Source organism: Pseudorca crassidens, chromosome 13 (assembly GCF_039906515.1).
Source record: "Pseudorca crassidens isolate mPseCra1 chromosome 13, mPseCra1.hap1, whole genome shotgun sequence".
Lineage (NCBI taxonomy): Eukaryota > Metazoa > Chordata > Mammalia > Artiodactyla > Delphinidae > Pseudorca > Pseudorca crassidens.
The window spans coordinates 92,484,100-92,496,384 of NC_090308.1; positions in this window are offsets into that span (position 1 = coordinate 92,484,100).

Consider the following 12,285-nt stretch of genomic DNA (forward strand, 5'->3'; position numbering starts at 1 on the left):
ACAAACCATTTCCTCTAAGATCAGGAACAAGACAAGGTTGCCCACTCTCACCACTGTTATTCAACACAGTTTTGGAAGTTTTAGCCACAGCCATCAGAAAAGAAAAAGAAATAAAAGGAATCCAAATTGGAAAAGAAGAAGTAAAGTTGTCACTGTTTGCAGATGACATGATAGTATACATAGAGAACCTTAAGGATGTTACCAGAAAACTACTAGAACTAATCAATAAATTTGGTAAAGTAGCAGATACAAAATTAATGCAAAGAAATCTCTTGCATTCCTATACACTAATGATGAAAAATCTGAAAGAGAAATTAAGGAAACACCCCCATTTACCATTGCAACAAAAAGAATAAAATACCTAGGAATAAGCCTACCTAAGGAGACAAAAGACCTGTTTGCAGAAAACTGTAAGACAGTAATGAAAGAAATTAAAGATGATACAAACACATGGAGAGATATACCGTGTTCTTGGATTGGAAGAAGAAACATTGTGAAAATGACTATACTACCCAAAATAATCTACAGATTCAATGCAATCCCTATGAAACTACCAATGGCATTTTTTACAGAAGTAGAAACAAAAATTTTACAATTTATATGGAAACACAAAAACGCTGAATAGCCAAAGCAATCTTGAGAAAGAAAAACAGAGCTGGAGGAATCAGGCTCCCTGACTTCAGACTATACTACAAAGCTACAGTAATCAAGACATTATGATACTGGAACAAAAACAGAAATATAGATCAATGGAACAGGATAGAAAGCCCAGAGATAAACCCATTCACATATGGTCACCTTATTTTTGATAAAGGAGGCAAGAATAGACAATGGAGAAAAGACAGCCTTTTCAATAAGTGGTGCTGGGAAAACTGGACAGCTACATGTAAAAGAATGAAATTAGAACACGTCTTAACACCATACACAAAAATAAACTCAAAATGGATTAAATACCTAAATGTAATTCCAGACACTATAAAACTCTTAGAGGAAAGCATAGGCAGAACACTATGACATAAATCACAGCAAGATCCTTTTAGATCCACCTCCTAGAGAAATAGCAATAAAAACAAATGGGACCCAAATGAAACTTAAGAGCTTTTGCACAGCAAAGGATACCATAAACAAGATGGAAAGACAATGCTCAGAATGGGAGAAAATATTTGCAAATGAAGCAACCGACAAAGGATTAATCTCCAAAATGTACAATCAGCCCATGCAGCTCTATGTCAGAAAAATAAACAACCCAATCCAAAAATGGGTAGAAGACCTAAATAGACATTTCTCCAAAGAAGATATACAGATTGCCAACAAACACATGAAAGGATGCTCAACATCACTACTCATCAGAGAAATGTAAATCAAAACCACAATGAGATATCACCTCACACTCGTCACGATGGCCATCAGCAAAAAATCTACAAACAAATCCTAGAGAAGCTGTAGAGAAAAGGGAACCCTTTTGCACTGTTGGTGGGAATGTAAACTGATACAGCCACTATGGAGAACAGTATGGAAGTTCTTTAAAAAACTAAAAATGAAACTATCATATGACCCAGCAATTCCACTACTAGGCATATACCCTGAAAACCCATAATTTAGAAAAAGAGATGTACCACAGTGTTCATTGCAGCACCATTTACAATAGCCAGGATATGGCAGCAACCTAAATGTCCATCGACAGATGAATGGATAAAGAAGATGTGGCACATATATATAATGGAATATTACTCAGCCATAAAAAGAAATGAAATTGAGTTATTTGTAGTGAGATGGATCAACTAGAGTGTGTCATACAGAGTGAAGTAAGTCAGAAATAGAAAAACAAGTACCATATGCTAACACATATATATGGAATCAGAAAAAAAAAATGGCTCTGATGAACCTAGGATCAGGACAGGAATAAAGATGCAGACATAGAGAATGGACTTGAGGACATGGTGGGGGGACGTTAAGCTGGGATTAAGTGAAAGAGTGGCCTTGACATATATACACTACCAAATGTAAAATAGATAGCTAGTGGGAAGCAGCTGCATAGCACAGGGAGATCAGCTCGGTGCTTTGTAACCACCTAGAGGGCTGGGATAGGGAGTTTGGGAGGGAGGTGCAAGAGGGAGGGGATATGGGGATATATGTATACATATAGCTGATTCACTTTGTTATACAGCAGAAACTAACACAACATTGTAAAGCAATTATACTCCAATAAAAGTGTAAAAAACATAAAATAAAATGAAATAAAAATTAACAAAAAAAACCCTTTGAGAGGGACTAATGTTTTTACTGAAGTTTGAGTGCGTTGTTGAGGAGAGTGGGCTTTTCAGGGAGAAGAAACATTTTTCAATGATGTCTAAGTGTCTGAAAGAGCTTTCTGCACTAGAGAAGCTTGAAGAAATATACTGTGCTTGAAGAGGCAAGAAAGTACACAAGATAAAGGTGAAGAATTGGAAGGAACTAGAATATGCAAATCTCAGATTATGTGAGGAATATACTGGTGTACCAATTACAGATTGCTTAATATAATAACTGTTTTACATACTTAAAAATATCTGGTGTAGGGAATTAGAATTTTACACAGTATTATTCTTAGTTACCAAGACATAGTGTAACTCAACATTATTTGTCTAAGAAATTTATAAATAATAGATTGGCTGCAGTGTGTAGGAGGAGAATGTACCCAAAAGGAGCCCAGGTTTCTGATGTGTATAACTGGATAGGAAAAGCAGAGGAATGGTTGTAACAAAGAAATTAAGCATTTGATTCTGAAGAAAGAAAATGAAATGTGGTATAATATTTCATATAGAGAAAAACAGAAGAGGCTTGTGTGTTGATACAGTTATGGTCTACTGGAAAATTCCAAGTGAAGAAACTAAAATACAAGAAAGTAATAATGATTAGATTTTCTATGTATTTCTTTATAATAGCTCAGCAAACATTTTTCATAAAGGGCCAGAAAATAAATATTTTAGGTTTTGAAGCCATATGGTTTCTATCTCAACTCTAGAAATCTACCATTGTAGAATTGAAGTAGGCATAGTCTATAGGTAAAAGAATGAGACAAAACTCCACAGATGGATTGAAATTTAATTACGAAGTGTTATCTGGAACTATATTTCAATAAATTTGAAAACATAATAATAATTTATGTGTAAAATACCAATCTTGATTTTAAATTAACTAGGACACTTGAATAGATCAATCACCTTAGAAAAGAGATGCAGAAAAAGATTTTGCATCTTTTTTCAACATTCATTCATAATAAAACCTGTCAACAAAGTGTAGAAGGAACTTACCTCAACACAATAAATGTATATGAGAAGCCCACAGCTAATATAATAATTAATGGTGGAAAATGGAAAGCTTTTATTCTAAGATCCAGCACATGGCAAGGATGCCCACCCTTGCCAATTCTATTTAACATAGTACTGGAATTTCTAGCCAGAGAAAGTAGATCAGAAAAAGGAATAAAAATCATCCAAATAAGAAAGAAAAAATAAACTCTGTTTTCAGATAATACAGTCATATCTGTAGAAAAATCTAAGGATTCAATAAAAAAATCTGTTAGTATAATAAACAAATTCAGTAAATTGCAGGGTACAAAATCACTGTACAGAAATCAGTCACATTTTCCATTGTCAATAATACTGTATTGTATATTTAAAAGTTACTAAGAGAGTAGATCTTAAAAGTTCTAATCACAAGAAAATAATTTTTTTAACTTTGTATGGTGATGAGCTTTCTGCAATATATACAAATATTGAATTATTACATTGTACACCTGAAACTAATATAGTGTTATATGTCTGTCATAACTGAAAAAAAATCAGTCACATTTCTACACATAAACAATAAACTGTTCAAACAGAAAATTAAGAAAAATTTCCCATTCACAGTAACAACCAAAAGGATAAAATACTTGAGGATAAACTTAACCAAAGAGGTGAGACACAGTCAAATGGAAAGATATCCAGTGTTTGTAGATTGGAAGAATTAATACTGTTGAAATGTACAGAGATCTACAGATTCAATGCAATCCCTATCAAAATCCCAATGATGCTCTTTGTAGAAATATAAAAAACAATACCAAAATTCAAATGGAACTACTAAAAACCCCAAATAGCCAAAGCAGTCTTGAGCAAGAAGTGTAAAGCTGGAAGAATCACACTTCCTGATTTCAAAATACATTACAAAGCTACAGTAATAAAAACAGTATGGGACTAGCATAAAAACAGACATGTAGAACAAAGGAACAGAGTAGAGAGGCCAGAAATAAATCCAGGTTTCTAAGGACAACTGATCTTCAACAAAGCTGCCAAGAACCCACAATGAGGAAATGATAGTTTTCTTTAATAAGTAATGCTAATAAAACTGAATATTAACATGCTGGAGAATGAAATTGGACACTTATACCACATACAAAAATCAACTCAAAATAGATTAAAGTATTAAATGTAAACTTGAATCTATAAAATTACAATAATAAAACATAAGGAAAAAGCTTACTGAAATGGGTCTTGGCAATGAGTTTTGGGATATGACACCAAAAGCACAGGCAACTAAAGCAAAATAGACAAACAGGACTACATCAAACTAAAAAGCTTTGGCACAGCAAAAGAATCACCAGAATGAACTGGCAACCTAAGAATGGGAGAAAATATTGCAAATCTTATATGTGATAAGGAGCTAATATCCAAAATAGGTAAGGAACACATACAAATCAATAGCAAAAACACAGACCAATTTAGAAAATGGACCAAGGGCCTGAATAGAACTTTGTCAAAAGAAGACATCAGAATGGCCAAAAGTTACATTAAGTGCTGCTCAATGTCACTAATTAAGGAAATTCAAACTTAAACCTCAATGAGTTATTATTACCTCATACCTGTTAGAATGACTGTCATCAAAAAAGACAAAGAATAACACGTATTGGAAGGATATGGAGAAAAAGAACATTTGTCCACTGTATGTAGGAATTTAAATTCATATAGCAATTATGGAAAACAATAAGGAGTTTCCTCAAAAGACTAAAAATGGAAGTACCTTATGATCTAGCAATCCCACTTCTACAAACACAGCATATCCAAAAGAAATGAAATCAGTATCTCAAGAAGATCTACACACCTATGTTCGTTGCAGTGTTATTCACAACAGCCAAATAAGGAAACAACCTAAATGCTCATCAATGGATGAATGGGTAAAGAAAATGTAGATATATAATAGATTATTCAGCCTTAAAAAGAGAATGAAATCCTGACACTTGTGACAACATTGAGGAACCTGGAGGACATTATGCTAAATAAAATAATCCAGATTCAGAAAGACAAGTACTGTGTGATCTCACTTAATATGTGGAATCTAAAATAGTCATGGAACTCATGGAAACAGAGAGTATAATGGTGAGTTCCAGGAGGCAGGGTGGGAGGAGGAAAGGGGGAGATGTTGGTCAAGGGGTACATAGTTTTAGTCATGTAAGATGAATAATTTCTAATGAACAGCAGTGTGACTATAGTTAACAATATTGTATTGTATACTTGAAAGTTTCTGAGAGGGTAAATCTTAAGGGTTCATACCAGACGCACACACACAAAAGCAAATGATAACTATGCAAGGTGATAGATATGTTAATTAGCTTAAGTGTAGTGATTATTTCACAATGTTTACATATATCAAAACAAAGCTGTACACTTTAAATATAAATAATTTTTATTTGTCAATTATGCCTTAATAAAGCTGGAAAAAATAACAGAAAAAGGAAATGAGGTAAAGATATTTGGACAGTTAATTTGTCTACAAACTTTATATTTTTTTTATTTGCTGTACGTGGGCCTCTCACTGTTGTGGTCTCTCCCTTTGCGGAGCACAGGCTCCGGACGCACAGGCTCAGCGGCCACGGCTCATGGGCCCAGCCGCTCCGCGGCATGTGGGATCTTCCCGGACCAGGGCACGAACCCGTGTCCCCTGCATCGTCAGGCAGACTCTCAACCACTGCGCCACCAGGGAAGCCCCGTCTACAAACTTTAAATGGTAAGTAACTTTAATGATATTGAACCCATTTCAGTCATGAAATAAAATGTAAAACTTTTTATTCATTTTGTAAAATAAAAATATAGCAACATAAAAAGATTAATGTTAAAGCCCATTTCTATATCAAATGTAATTGATATGTTTATATATACAATATAAATAATATAATAAACAGTGTACTGAAAGCATAATATGTTATGATAAACTGGAATATATTGCAAGACTGAAAATTTAGCTCAGTGACAGTAATACTATCAATACATCTCATAAAATAAAACATTAATATTTTCTCTAATATCCAGGCAAATTTCTTGGTACCATTTGAAATTTGTTTTTATCCAATTTTATCCAATTTTATCCAATTTTAATAGCAAGCAACACTTTAGATAACTTTAGATAACAGGTCTCTAAATCTTCAGCATGGAGAAACCAGGATTAAGACAGAGAGATTAAGGATTAAGACAGAGAGAAACCAGGATTAAGACAGAGGGGGATAGCATCCACATTATTGTGCAATATTATTATAAATTTTCAGTTACAACCAATAAGATAACATGAAATAATCTTTATAAATTTTAAAAATGAAGAGATAAAATATATCTTTTTGATGATGTATTTTTGTACCTACCAAAACTAAGAGACAAGTCAATTCTTAAAAATCTATTAAGGGATCTAGGAAAATTGAAGGGATGTAAAATGTAATTTATAACTAGGTCTTTCCTATTAGAAGTAGTAATAGGATTTTTTAATAATCCATTCAACACAGTAGAAAAGCTATGACACTTTGGAATAAACTTAAGGGGAAAGTACCCAACTTTTATGAAGAAAGTAATACAGTTTTATTGAAGGACATAAAACAAGACCATAACAAAGGGAAGGAATGTACCATATTGTTTGATGGAAACATAACATGTCTATGAAATCGTCTATTTTTCCAAAATTATATTAAAATTCAATGTGATTCCAATTTGAAATCAATGTTTAGAGTTATGCTGTGACCTTTATGCCAATGTGAAAGTATTTCCTTGTTTGTTTGTTTACAAACTTGGAACTATTTATTGATTGTGAGGAGAAACTTATGTACAAACAAGGCATGAGGAGAAGGGGGAAACTGTCCAGTGCTGGCAAAGGTAGTGGGGGCTGGAGAGTGGGCCTGACAATACACCAAGAATCAAGAGAAGTTTTCTGAAAATTAGCTCAACTCCTAAACATGCTTCATGGGAACTGGCTTCAGGACACAGTCCACGTGGAAGGGGACAGACAAAGTTGGTTCTAGAAGCCAAGAAGTTTAACTGCAGTGGAGTCCCTTCAGTGGAGTCTGATCCACTGTGGTAGGGACATAACCCCCTCCAAGATCTACTTTCAATCATAGCTCCCTCTGTAATTTTATTACAAGGGGCCTCCAGTCTTTGAGCCCGGGATGTTGGCGGTGGGTCAGAGCACCTTAACTAGCCACCAAAATTATTCAGAGAATGGTTATGTGAGAATCCTCTAGATTTTAATGTGTAATATAGCTTAAAACAACTAACAAACCAAACTCAGAATCTACAGAGAAAATATCCAATCATAATGAGGATAAAGAAAGACAAAATCAGGAAAACCAAAGCTGAGAGAATTTCTGGCCAGTAGAATGGTATTAAAGGAAATACTAAAGGATGTTTTTCAGGCTGAAGGGAAACACCGCCCATTGGAACTCATGTATAGACGAAATGAAAACAGAAATTGTTGTTATTAAAAAAACCCCAGCATTTTTCCTGCTCTTAATTTAGTTGAAGAACAACTATCTGTATTAAGCCAAAATAATTACAGTATATGGTATAACTGTCCCAGGCAATACAAAATAAATAAAGAGTGAGAAAAGAAATCAGTGAAATAAAAAGAAACTACTCAACATAAATACAATTAATAGAGACAAAAGTTGTTTTTCCTGAAAAAAGTTAAGAAAATTGATAGACTCCTAACATGACTATTTAAGAAAAGGGAGAGACGGTGATCGTGATTACCAATATTAGGACGTAAAAGTATTTATTACCACAGTCGTGAAGGACTGGAAGAAGAAGGCAGCCCAGGGCTTGTGTTGAACTGGAAATCAGAGTGGAGTTTGAGAAAAATCAAGTACTGACATTTCTGGTAAGACACTGATGGTGAAGTTATCCTTAGATTTGGCAACGTGGGGTTTGGTGGGGTCCTCCAAAGACCACTTTTAATAGAGCAAGAGGAGCGATGCCAAACTGTAGTTGATAGTTGAGTAGTGTTTAGGTGATCCTTTGAAAAAAAAATTATATGCAGATAGTTCCTTCAATAAGTTTGGCTGTGGAGTAGAAGAAAATACAGTCTACCTGGAAAGGAACATATAGTCAATATGAATTGTTTCCTTCTTTCTTTTTATAAATCTTTTTATTTAAAAGTAAACTAATGTTTACACAACAGCAAGGAAATTGGCCAGCAGAACAAAAGAACATTAGTTCCCCTGCTCTGTAAAAGATATTTGGAGATAAATGACATCAGTTGTTTTTATTGTCTGAAAACCTTGCTGCAAAGAACCAATAATCTTGGTTAAATGTAAAAATATAATGTTATTTTTTTTGTGTTCACCTTCCTTTCAATAATAAGAAGACTCTTAAGGATTTATAATTGTAGCTTATTGAATGTCACATTCACAGTGGAACTGACGGCCAGTTAGTCAAGGATCTGTTGAATTAAGTAAAACTGCAATTTTTACTTAATTCAACAGAGGGGAAGAGTTTTGGAAAAATGCTACACGTTTTATGTACAGAAATATCCTTGACTTTCTCTTGTTATAGGACTTGTCATTAGAAATAAGAAAACTGTAACTTGCAGCTAAGCCATGATAATATCTATTTATTCAGCCATAAGTAAATTATGTATAAAATATTAGACACACATAACTTGTATATATCACCACATATGATTTGTCTATATTTAGTAAACTCAGAAGGTATTTTTCTGTTTGTAACCCTATTATAGAAGATGTACTAGTTTTTAAACCAATGTAGTAATCCTTGGCTCTTAAAAATAAAAATAGTGAGTTGGGTATCTGGTTAGAAATGCAAGTTTTCTGAGAGTCAAAAGAAAAATACATCCAAATTATATTTACTAATACAATTATATCAGAGTAGACTGCAGGCAATCATTTTACTTGGTCTGGTGTGATATAATTTGAAATGTAATTTTTGTAAAGAAGCAGGAGATGCCACTTTTTACAGTGATATATTACCCAATGACAAGATTGTTGTCTGTAGTATAATGTACCCAATTAAGGGGGCCTGGGATTTGCTTGGGGGAAATGACTGGTTCTGTGTTTGAGGCAGGAAATGTATAAGGTGAATCTAACACATATTAAAACACCAGAAAAATTGGCTACTCGAAACTGATGGGGTCATGTCAAGAGGACCCAAGAGTCAGTCAGCTTGAATAGAATCTTTAAGCCAATGATAAGATAGTTAAAAAAATTTTTTAATGACCTCACAGTTGATTAAAACTCTAAATGTAGAAAATGAGTTCATAGAGAGAGTGATAAAAAGAAGAAAAAAGTAACATATCAAAATGATAAAATCATTAGAGTTTGCTTAAACATCAACTCATTACTCTCAAAACAGATAATGGTAAGGAAATACACATTTTACGATCTTTATGGTAGGAACTGTATTTTAGATAGTCAAATAGCTCTGAGGGTCACTGTTCTTAAAAATGCATTCTGTCTCAAAAATGGAGAAGAAATGATCGAATTTAAATAACTTTTCGCAATCTATATTGAAATAATGGATTTAGGCAACAGTCATGATGGCTGTTACCATTGTACTAAGGTGGAATGCTAACGGGAAGAATTATAAAGAAGGAGTTATGTCATGACTGGAATGCAGTAATCAATCTTAGTATCAGAAGCAGGTTACCATGAAGGTAATTAAGCTTCAGCTTCAGGTTCCCTTATTTGCATATGTCACTTCCAAGCTCTGGGAGGGGCCAGAACAGTGTATGATGTTTGAAGAAATTAGTTAGGTTTTATGAATTTTAATTTTTGTGTCTGTAATTTCTTTACTATTCTAACTAAACATTTATATTTGTCAATTTTTTTGTAATTCTGTAGCCTTTTTGTTAAAGAAGAGACTTCAAATTGTAAAAGCTTCAGGCCTCAGCTAATCTAGACTTATTCCTGATTAGAATCACTAGTCCTGAGACAAACAAACATATTATGCTTCTCCATGTTATGCAATTGAATCACCCAAAATTATCTACACGGTATTCTTTTTTTTTTAATATTTATTTATTTATTTATTTATTTATGGCTGTGTTGAGTCTTCTTTTCTGTGCGAGGGCTTTCTCCAGTTGTGGCAAGCAGGGGCCACTCTTCATCGCGGTGTGGGCACCTCTCACTATCGTGGTCTCTCTTGTTGTGGAGCACAGGCTCCAGACGCGCAGGCTCAGTAGTTGTGGCTCACGGGCCTAGTTGCTCCACAGCATGTGGGATCTTCCCAGACCAGGGCTCGAACCTGTGCCCCCTGCGTTGGCAGGCAGATTCTCAACCACTGCGCCACCAGGGAAGCCCTACACAGTATTCTTGACAAAATTTTTGAAGTTTAATATATTCAAACCTTTATATCTAACTAAAATATTGAGAAAATATGGAGAACAGGGAAAAAGTTAAGCTACCTCATAAGGAAACAATCAATAAAATCCAAAATTTGGAGTGTACTATAGAATAATTGCCTACATTTCTTTAAAATTTTAATAGAATTGAAAAACAAAAAATTAAAATGGAGGATTTTGCGTGATTTTTTAAAATTCTGATGTGATCAAAAACTGTGAAAATACATTTTTTAGAAGGTAAAGGAAATTGATTATGAATTGAATATTATTACATAACATTAATAAATAATTAAATTTGTAACAAGTGCTAATGTGATTGTGTTTATGTAAGAAATATTTTTATTACTCTTTTTGAGATTCATATTAACTTTAAAGTTGTTTGGTTTAAATAACAAATATTAGGGGATAGATTTAAAACATTTTTTTAAGCTAGATGATGAATTCATAAGATTTATTGACCTTTCTTCTTTTGTAAATATTTGAAAATTTTTATAATTTAAAAAGATTTGTTAAATTTCCCCATAAACATTCTGTTTACTTACACCATGACCAAGTGGGATTTATTCCTGGAATGCAAGGGTGGTTCAGCATATGAAAATCAATCAGTGTAATATTGATACATCACATTAGCAGAAAAAACCAAACCAAACCAGAACAAAACACATGATCATCTCAATGGATTAAGAAATAGCATTTGACAAAATTTAACACATTTCATGATAAAAACACTCTAAAAACTAGGAATAGAAGGAAATCACCTCAACATAATAAAGGCCGTATATGAAAAACTCATAGTTAACTTCATACTCAATGATAAAAGATTGAAAACTTTTTCTCTTAATATCAAGAACAAAACAAGAATGTTCTTTTTCAACACTTATATTCAACATAGTCCTGGAAGTCAACCTGGGCAGTTAGACAAGAAAAAGAAAGTTAAACGTTGCAAATCAGAAAGGAAAAATTAATCTTATCTCTGTTCACAGATGACATGACATTATATGTAGAAAACCAAAACAATTACAACCTGAAAAAGAGAAAAAATGGAACTAATAAATGAACTCAGCAAAGTTATAGGATACAAAATCAGCAACGAAAATTAGTTGCATTTCTGTATGCTAACGATGAACAATCAAAAAGGAAATTAAGAAAACCATTCAATTTACAATAGCGTCAAAAAGAATAGAATACTTAGGAATAAACTTAACCAAGTAGAAAAAATATTTACACTGAAATTAAAGAAACAAATTTTAAAACGACACAAATAAATGGCGAGATGTCCCATATTCATTGATTGGGATATTCAATATTGTTAAAATGTCAACACTACCCAGAGTAAACTACAGATTCAATGCAATACCGATTAAAATCACAATGATTTTTTTTTTTTTTGCAGAAATAGAAAAACCCATCCTAATGTTATCATGGAATTTAAAGGGACCTCAAGTAGTCAACTGGTTTTTGACAAGGATGCCAAGACTATTCAATGGGGAAAGAAACATCTTTTCAACAAGTGGTTTTGGGAGAAGCAGATGATCTACATGCATTAAGAAAGGAAGTTATGCTGTTAACATATATAAAAGTTAACTGAAAATGGATCAAAGACCTAAATGTAAAAGCTAAAACTATCAAACTCTTAGAAGAAAACATGGCAAA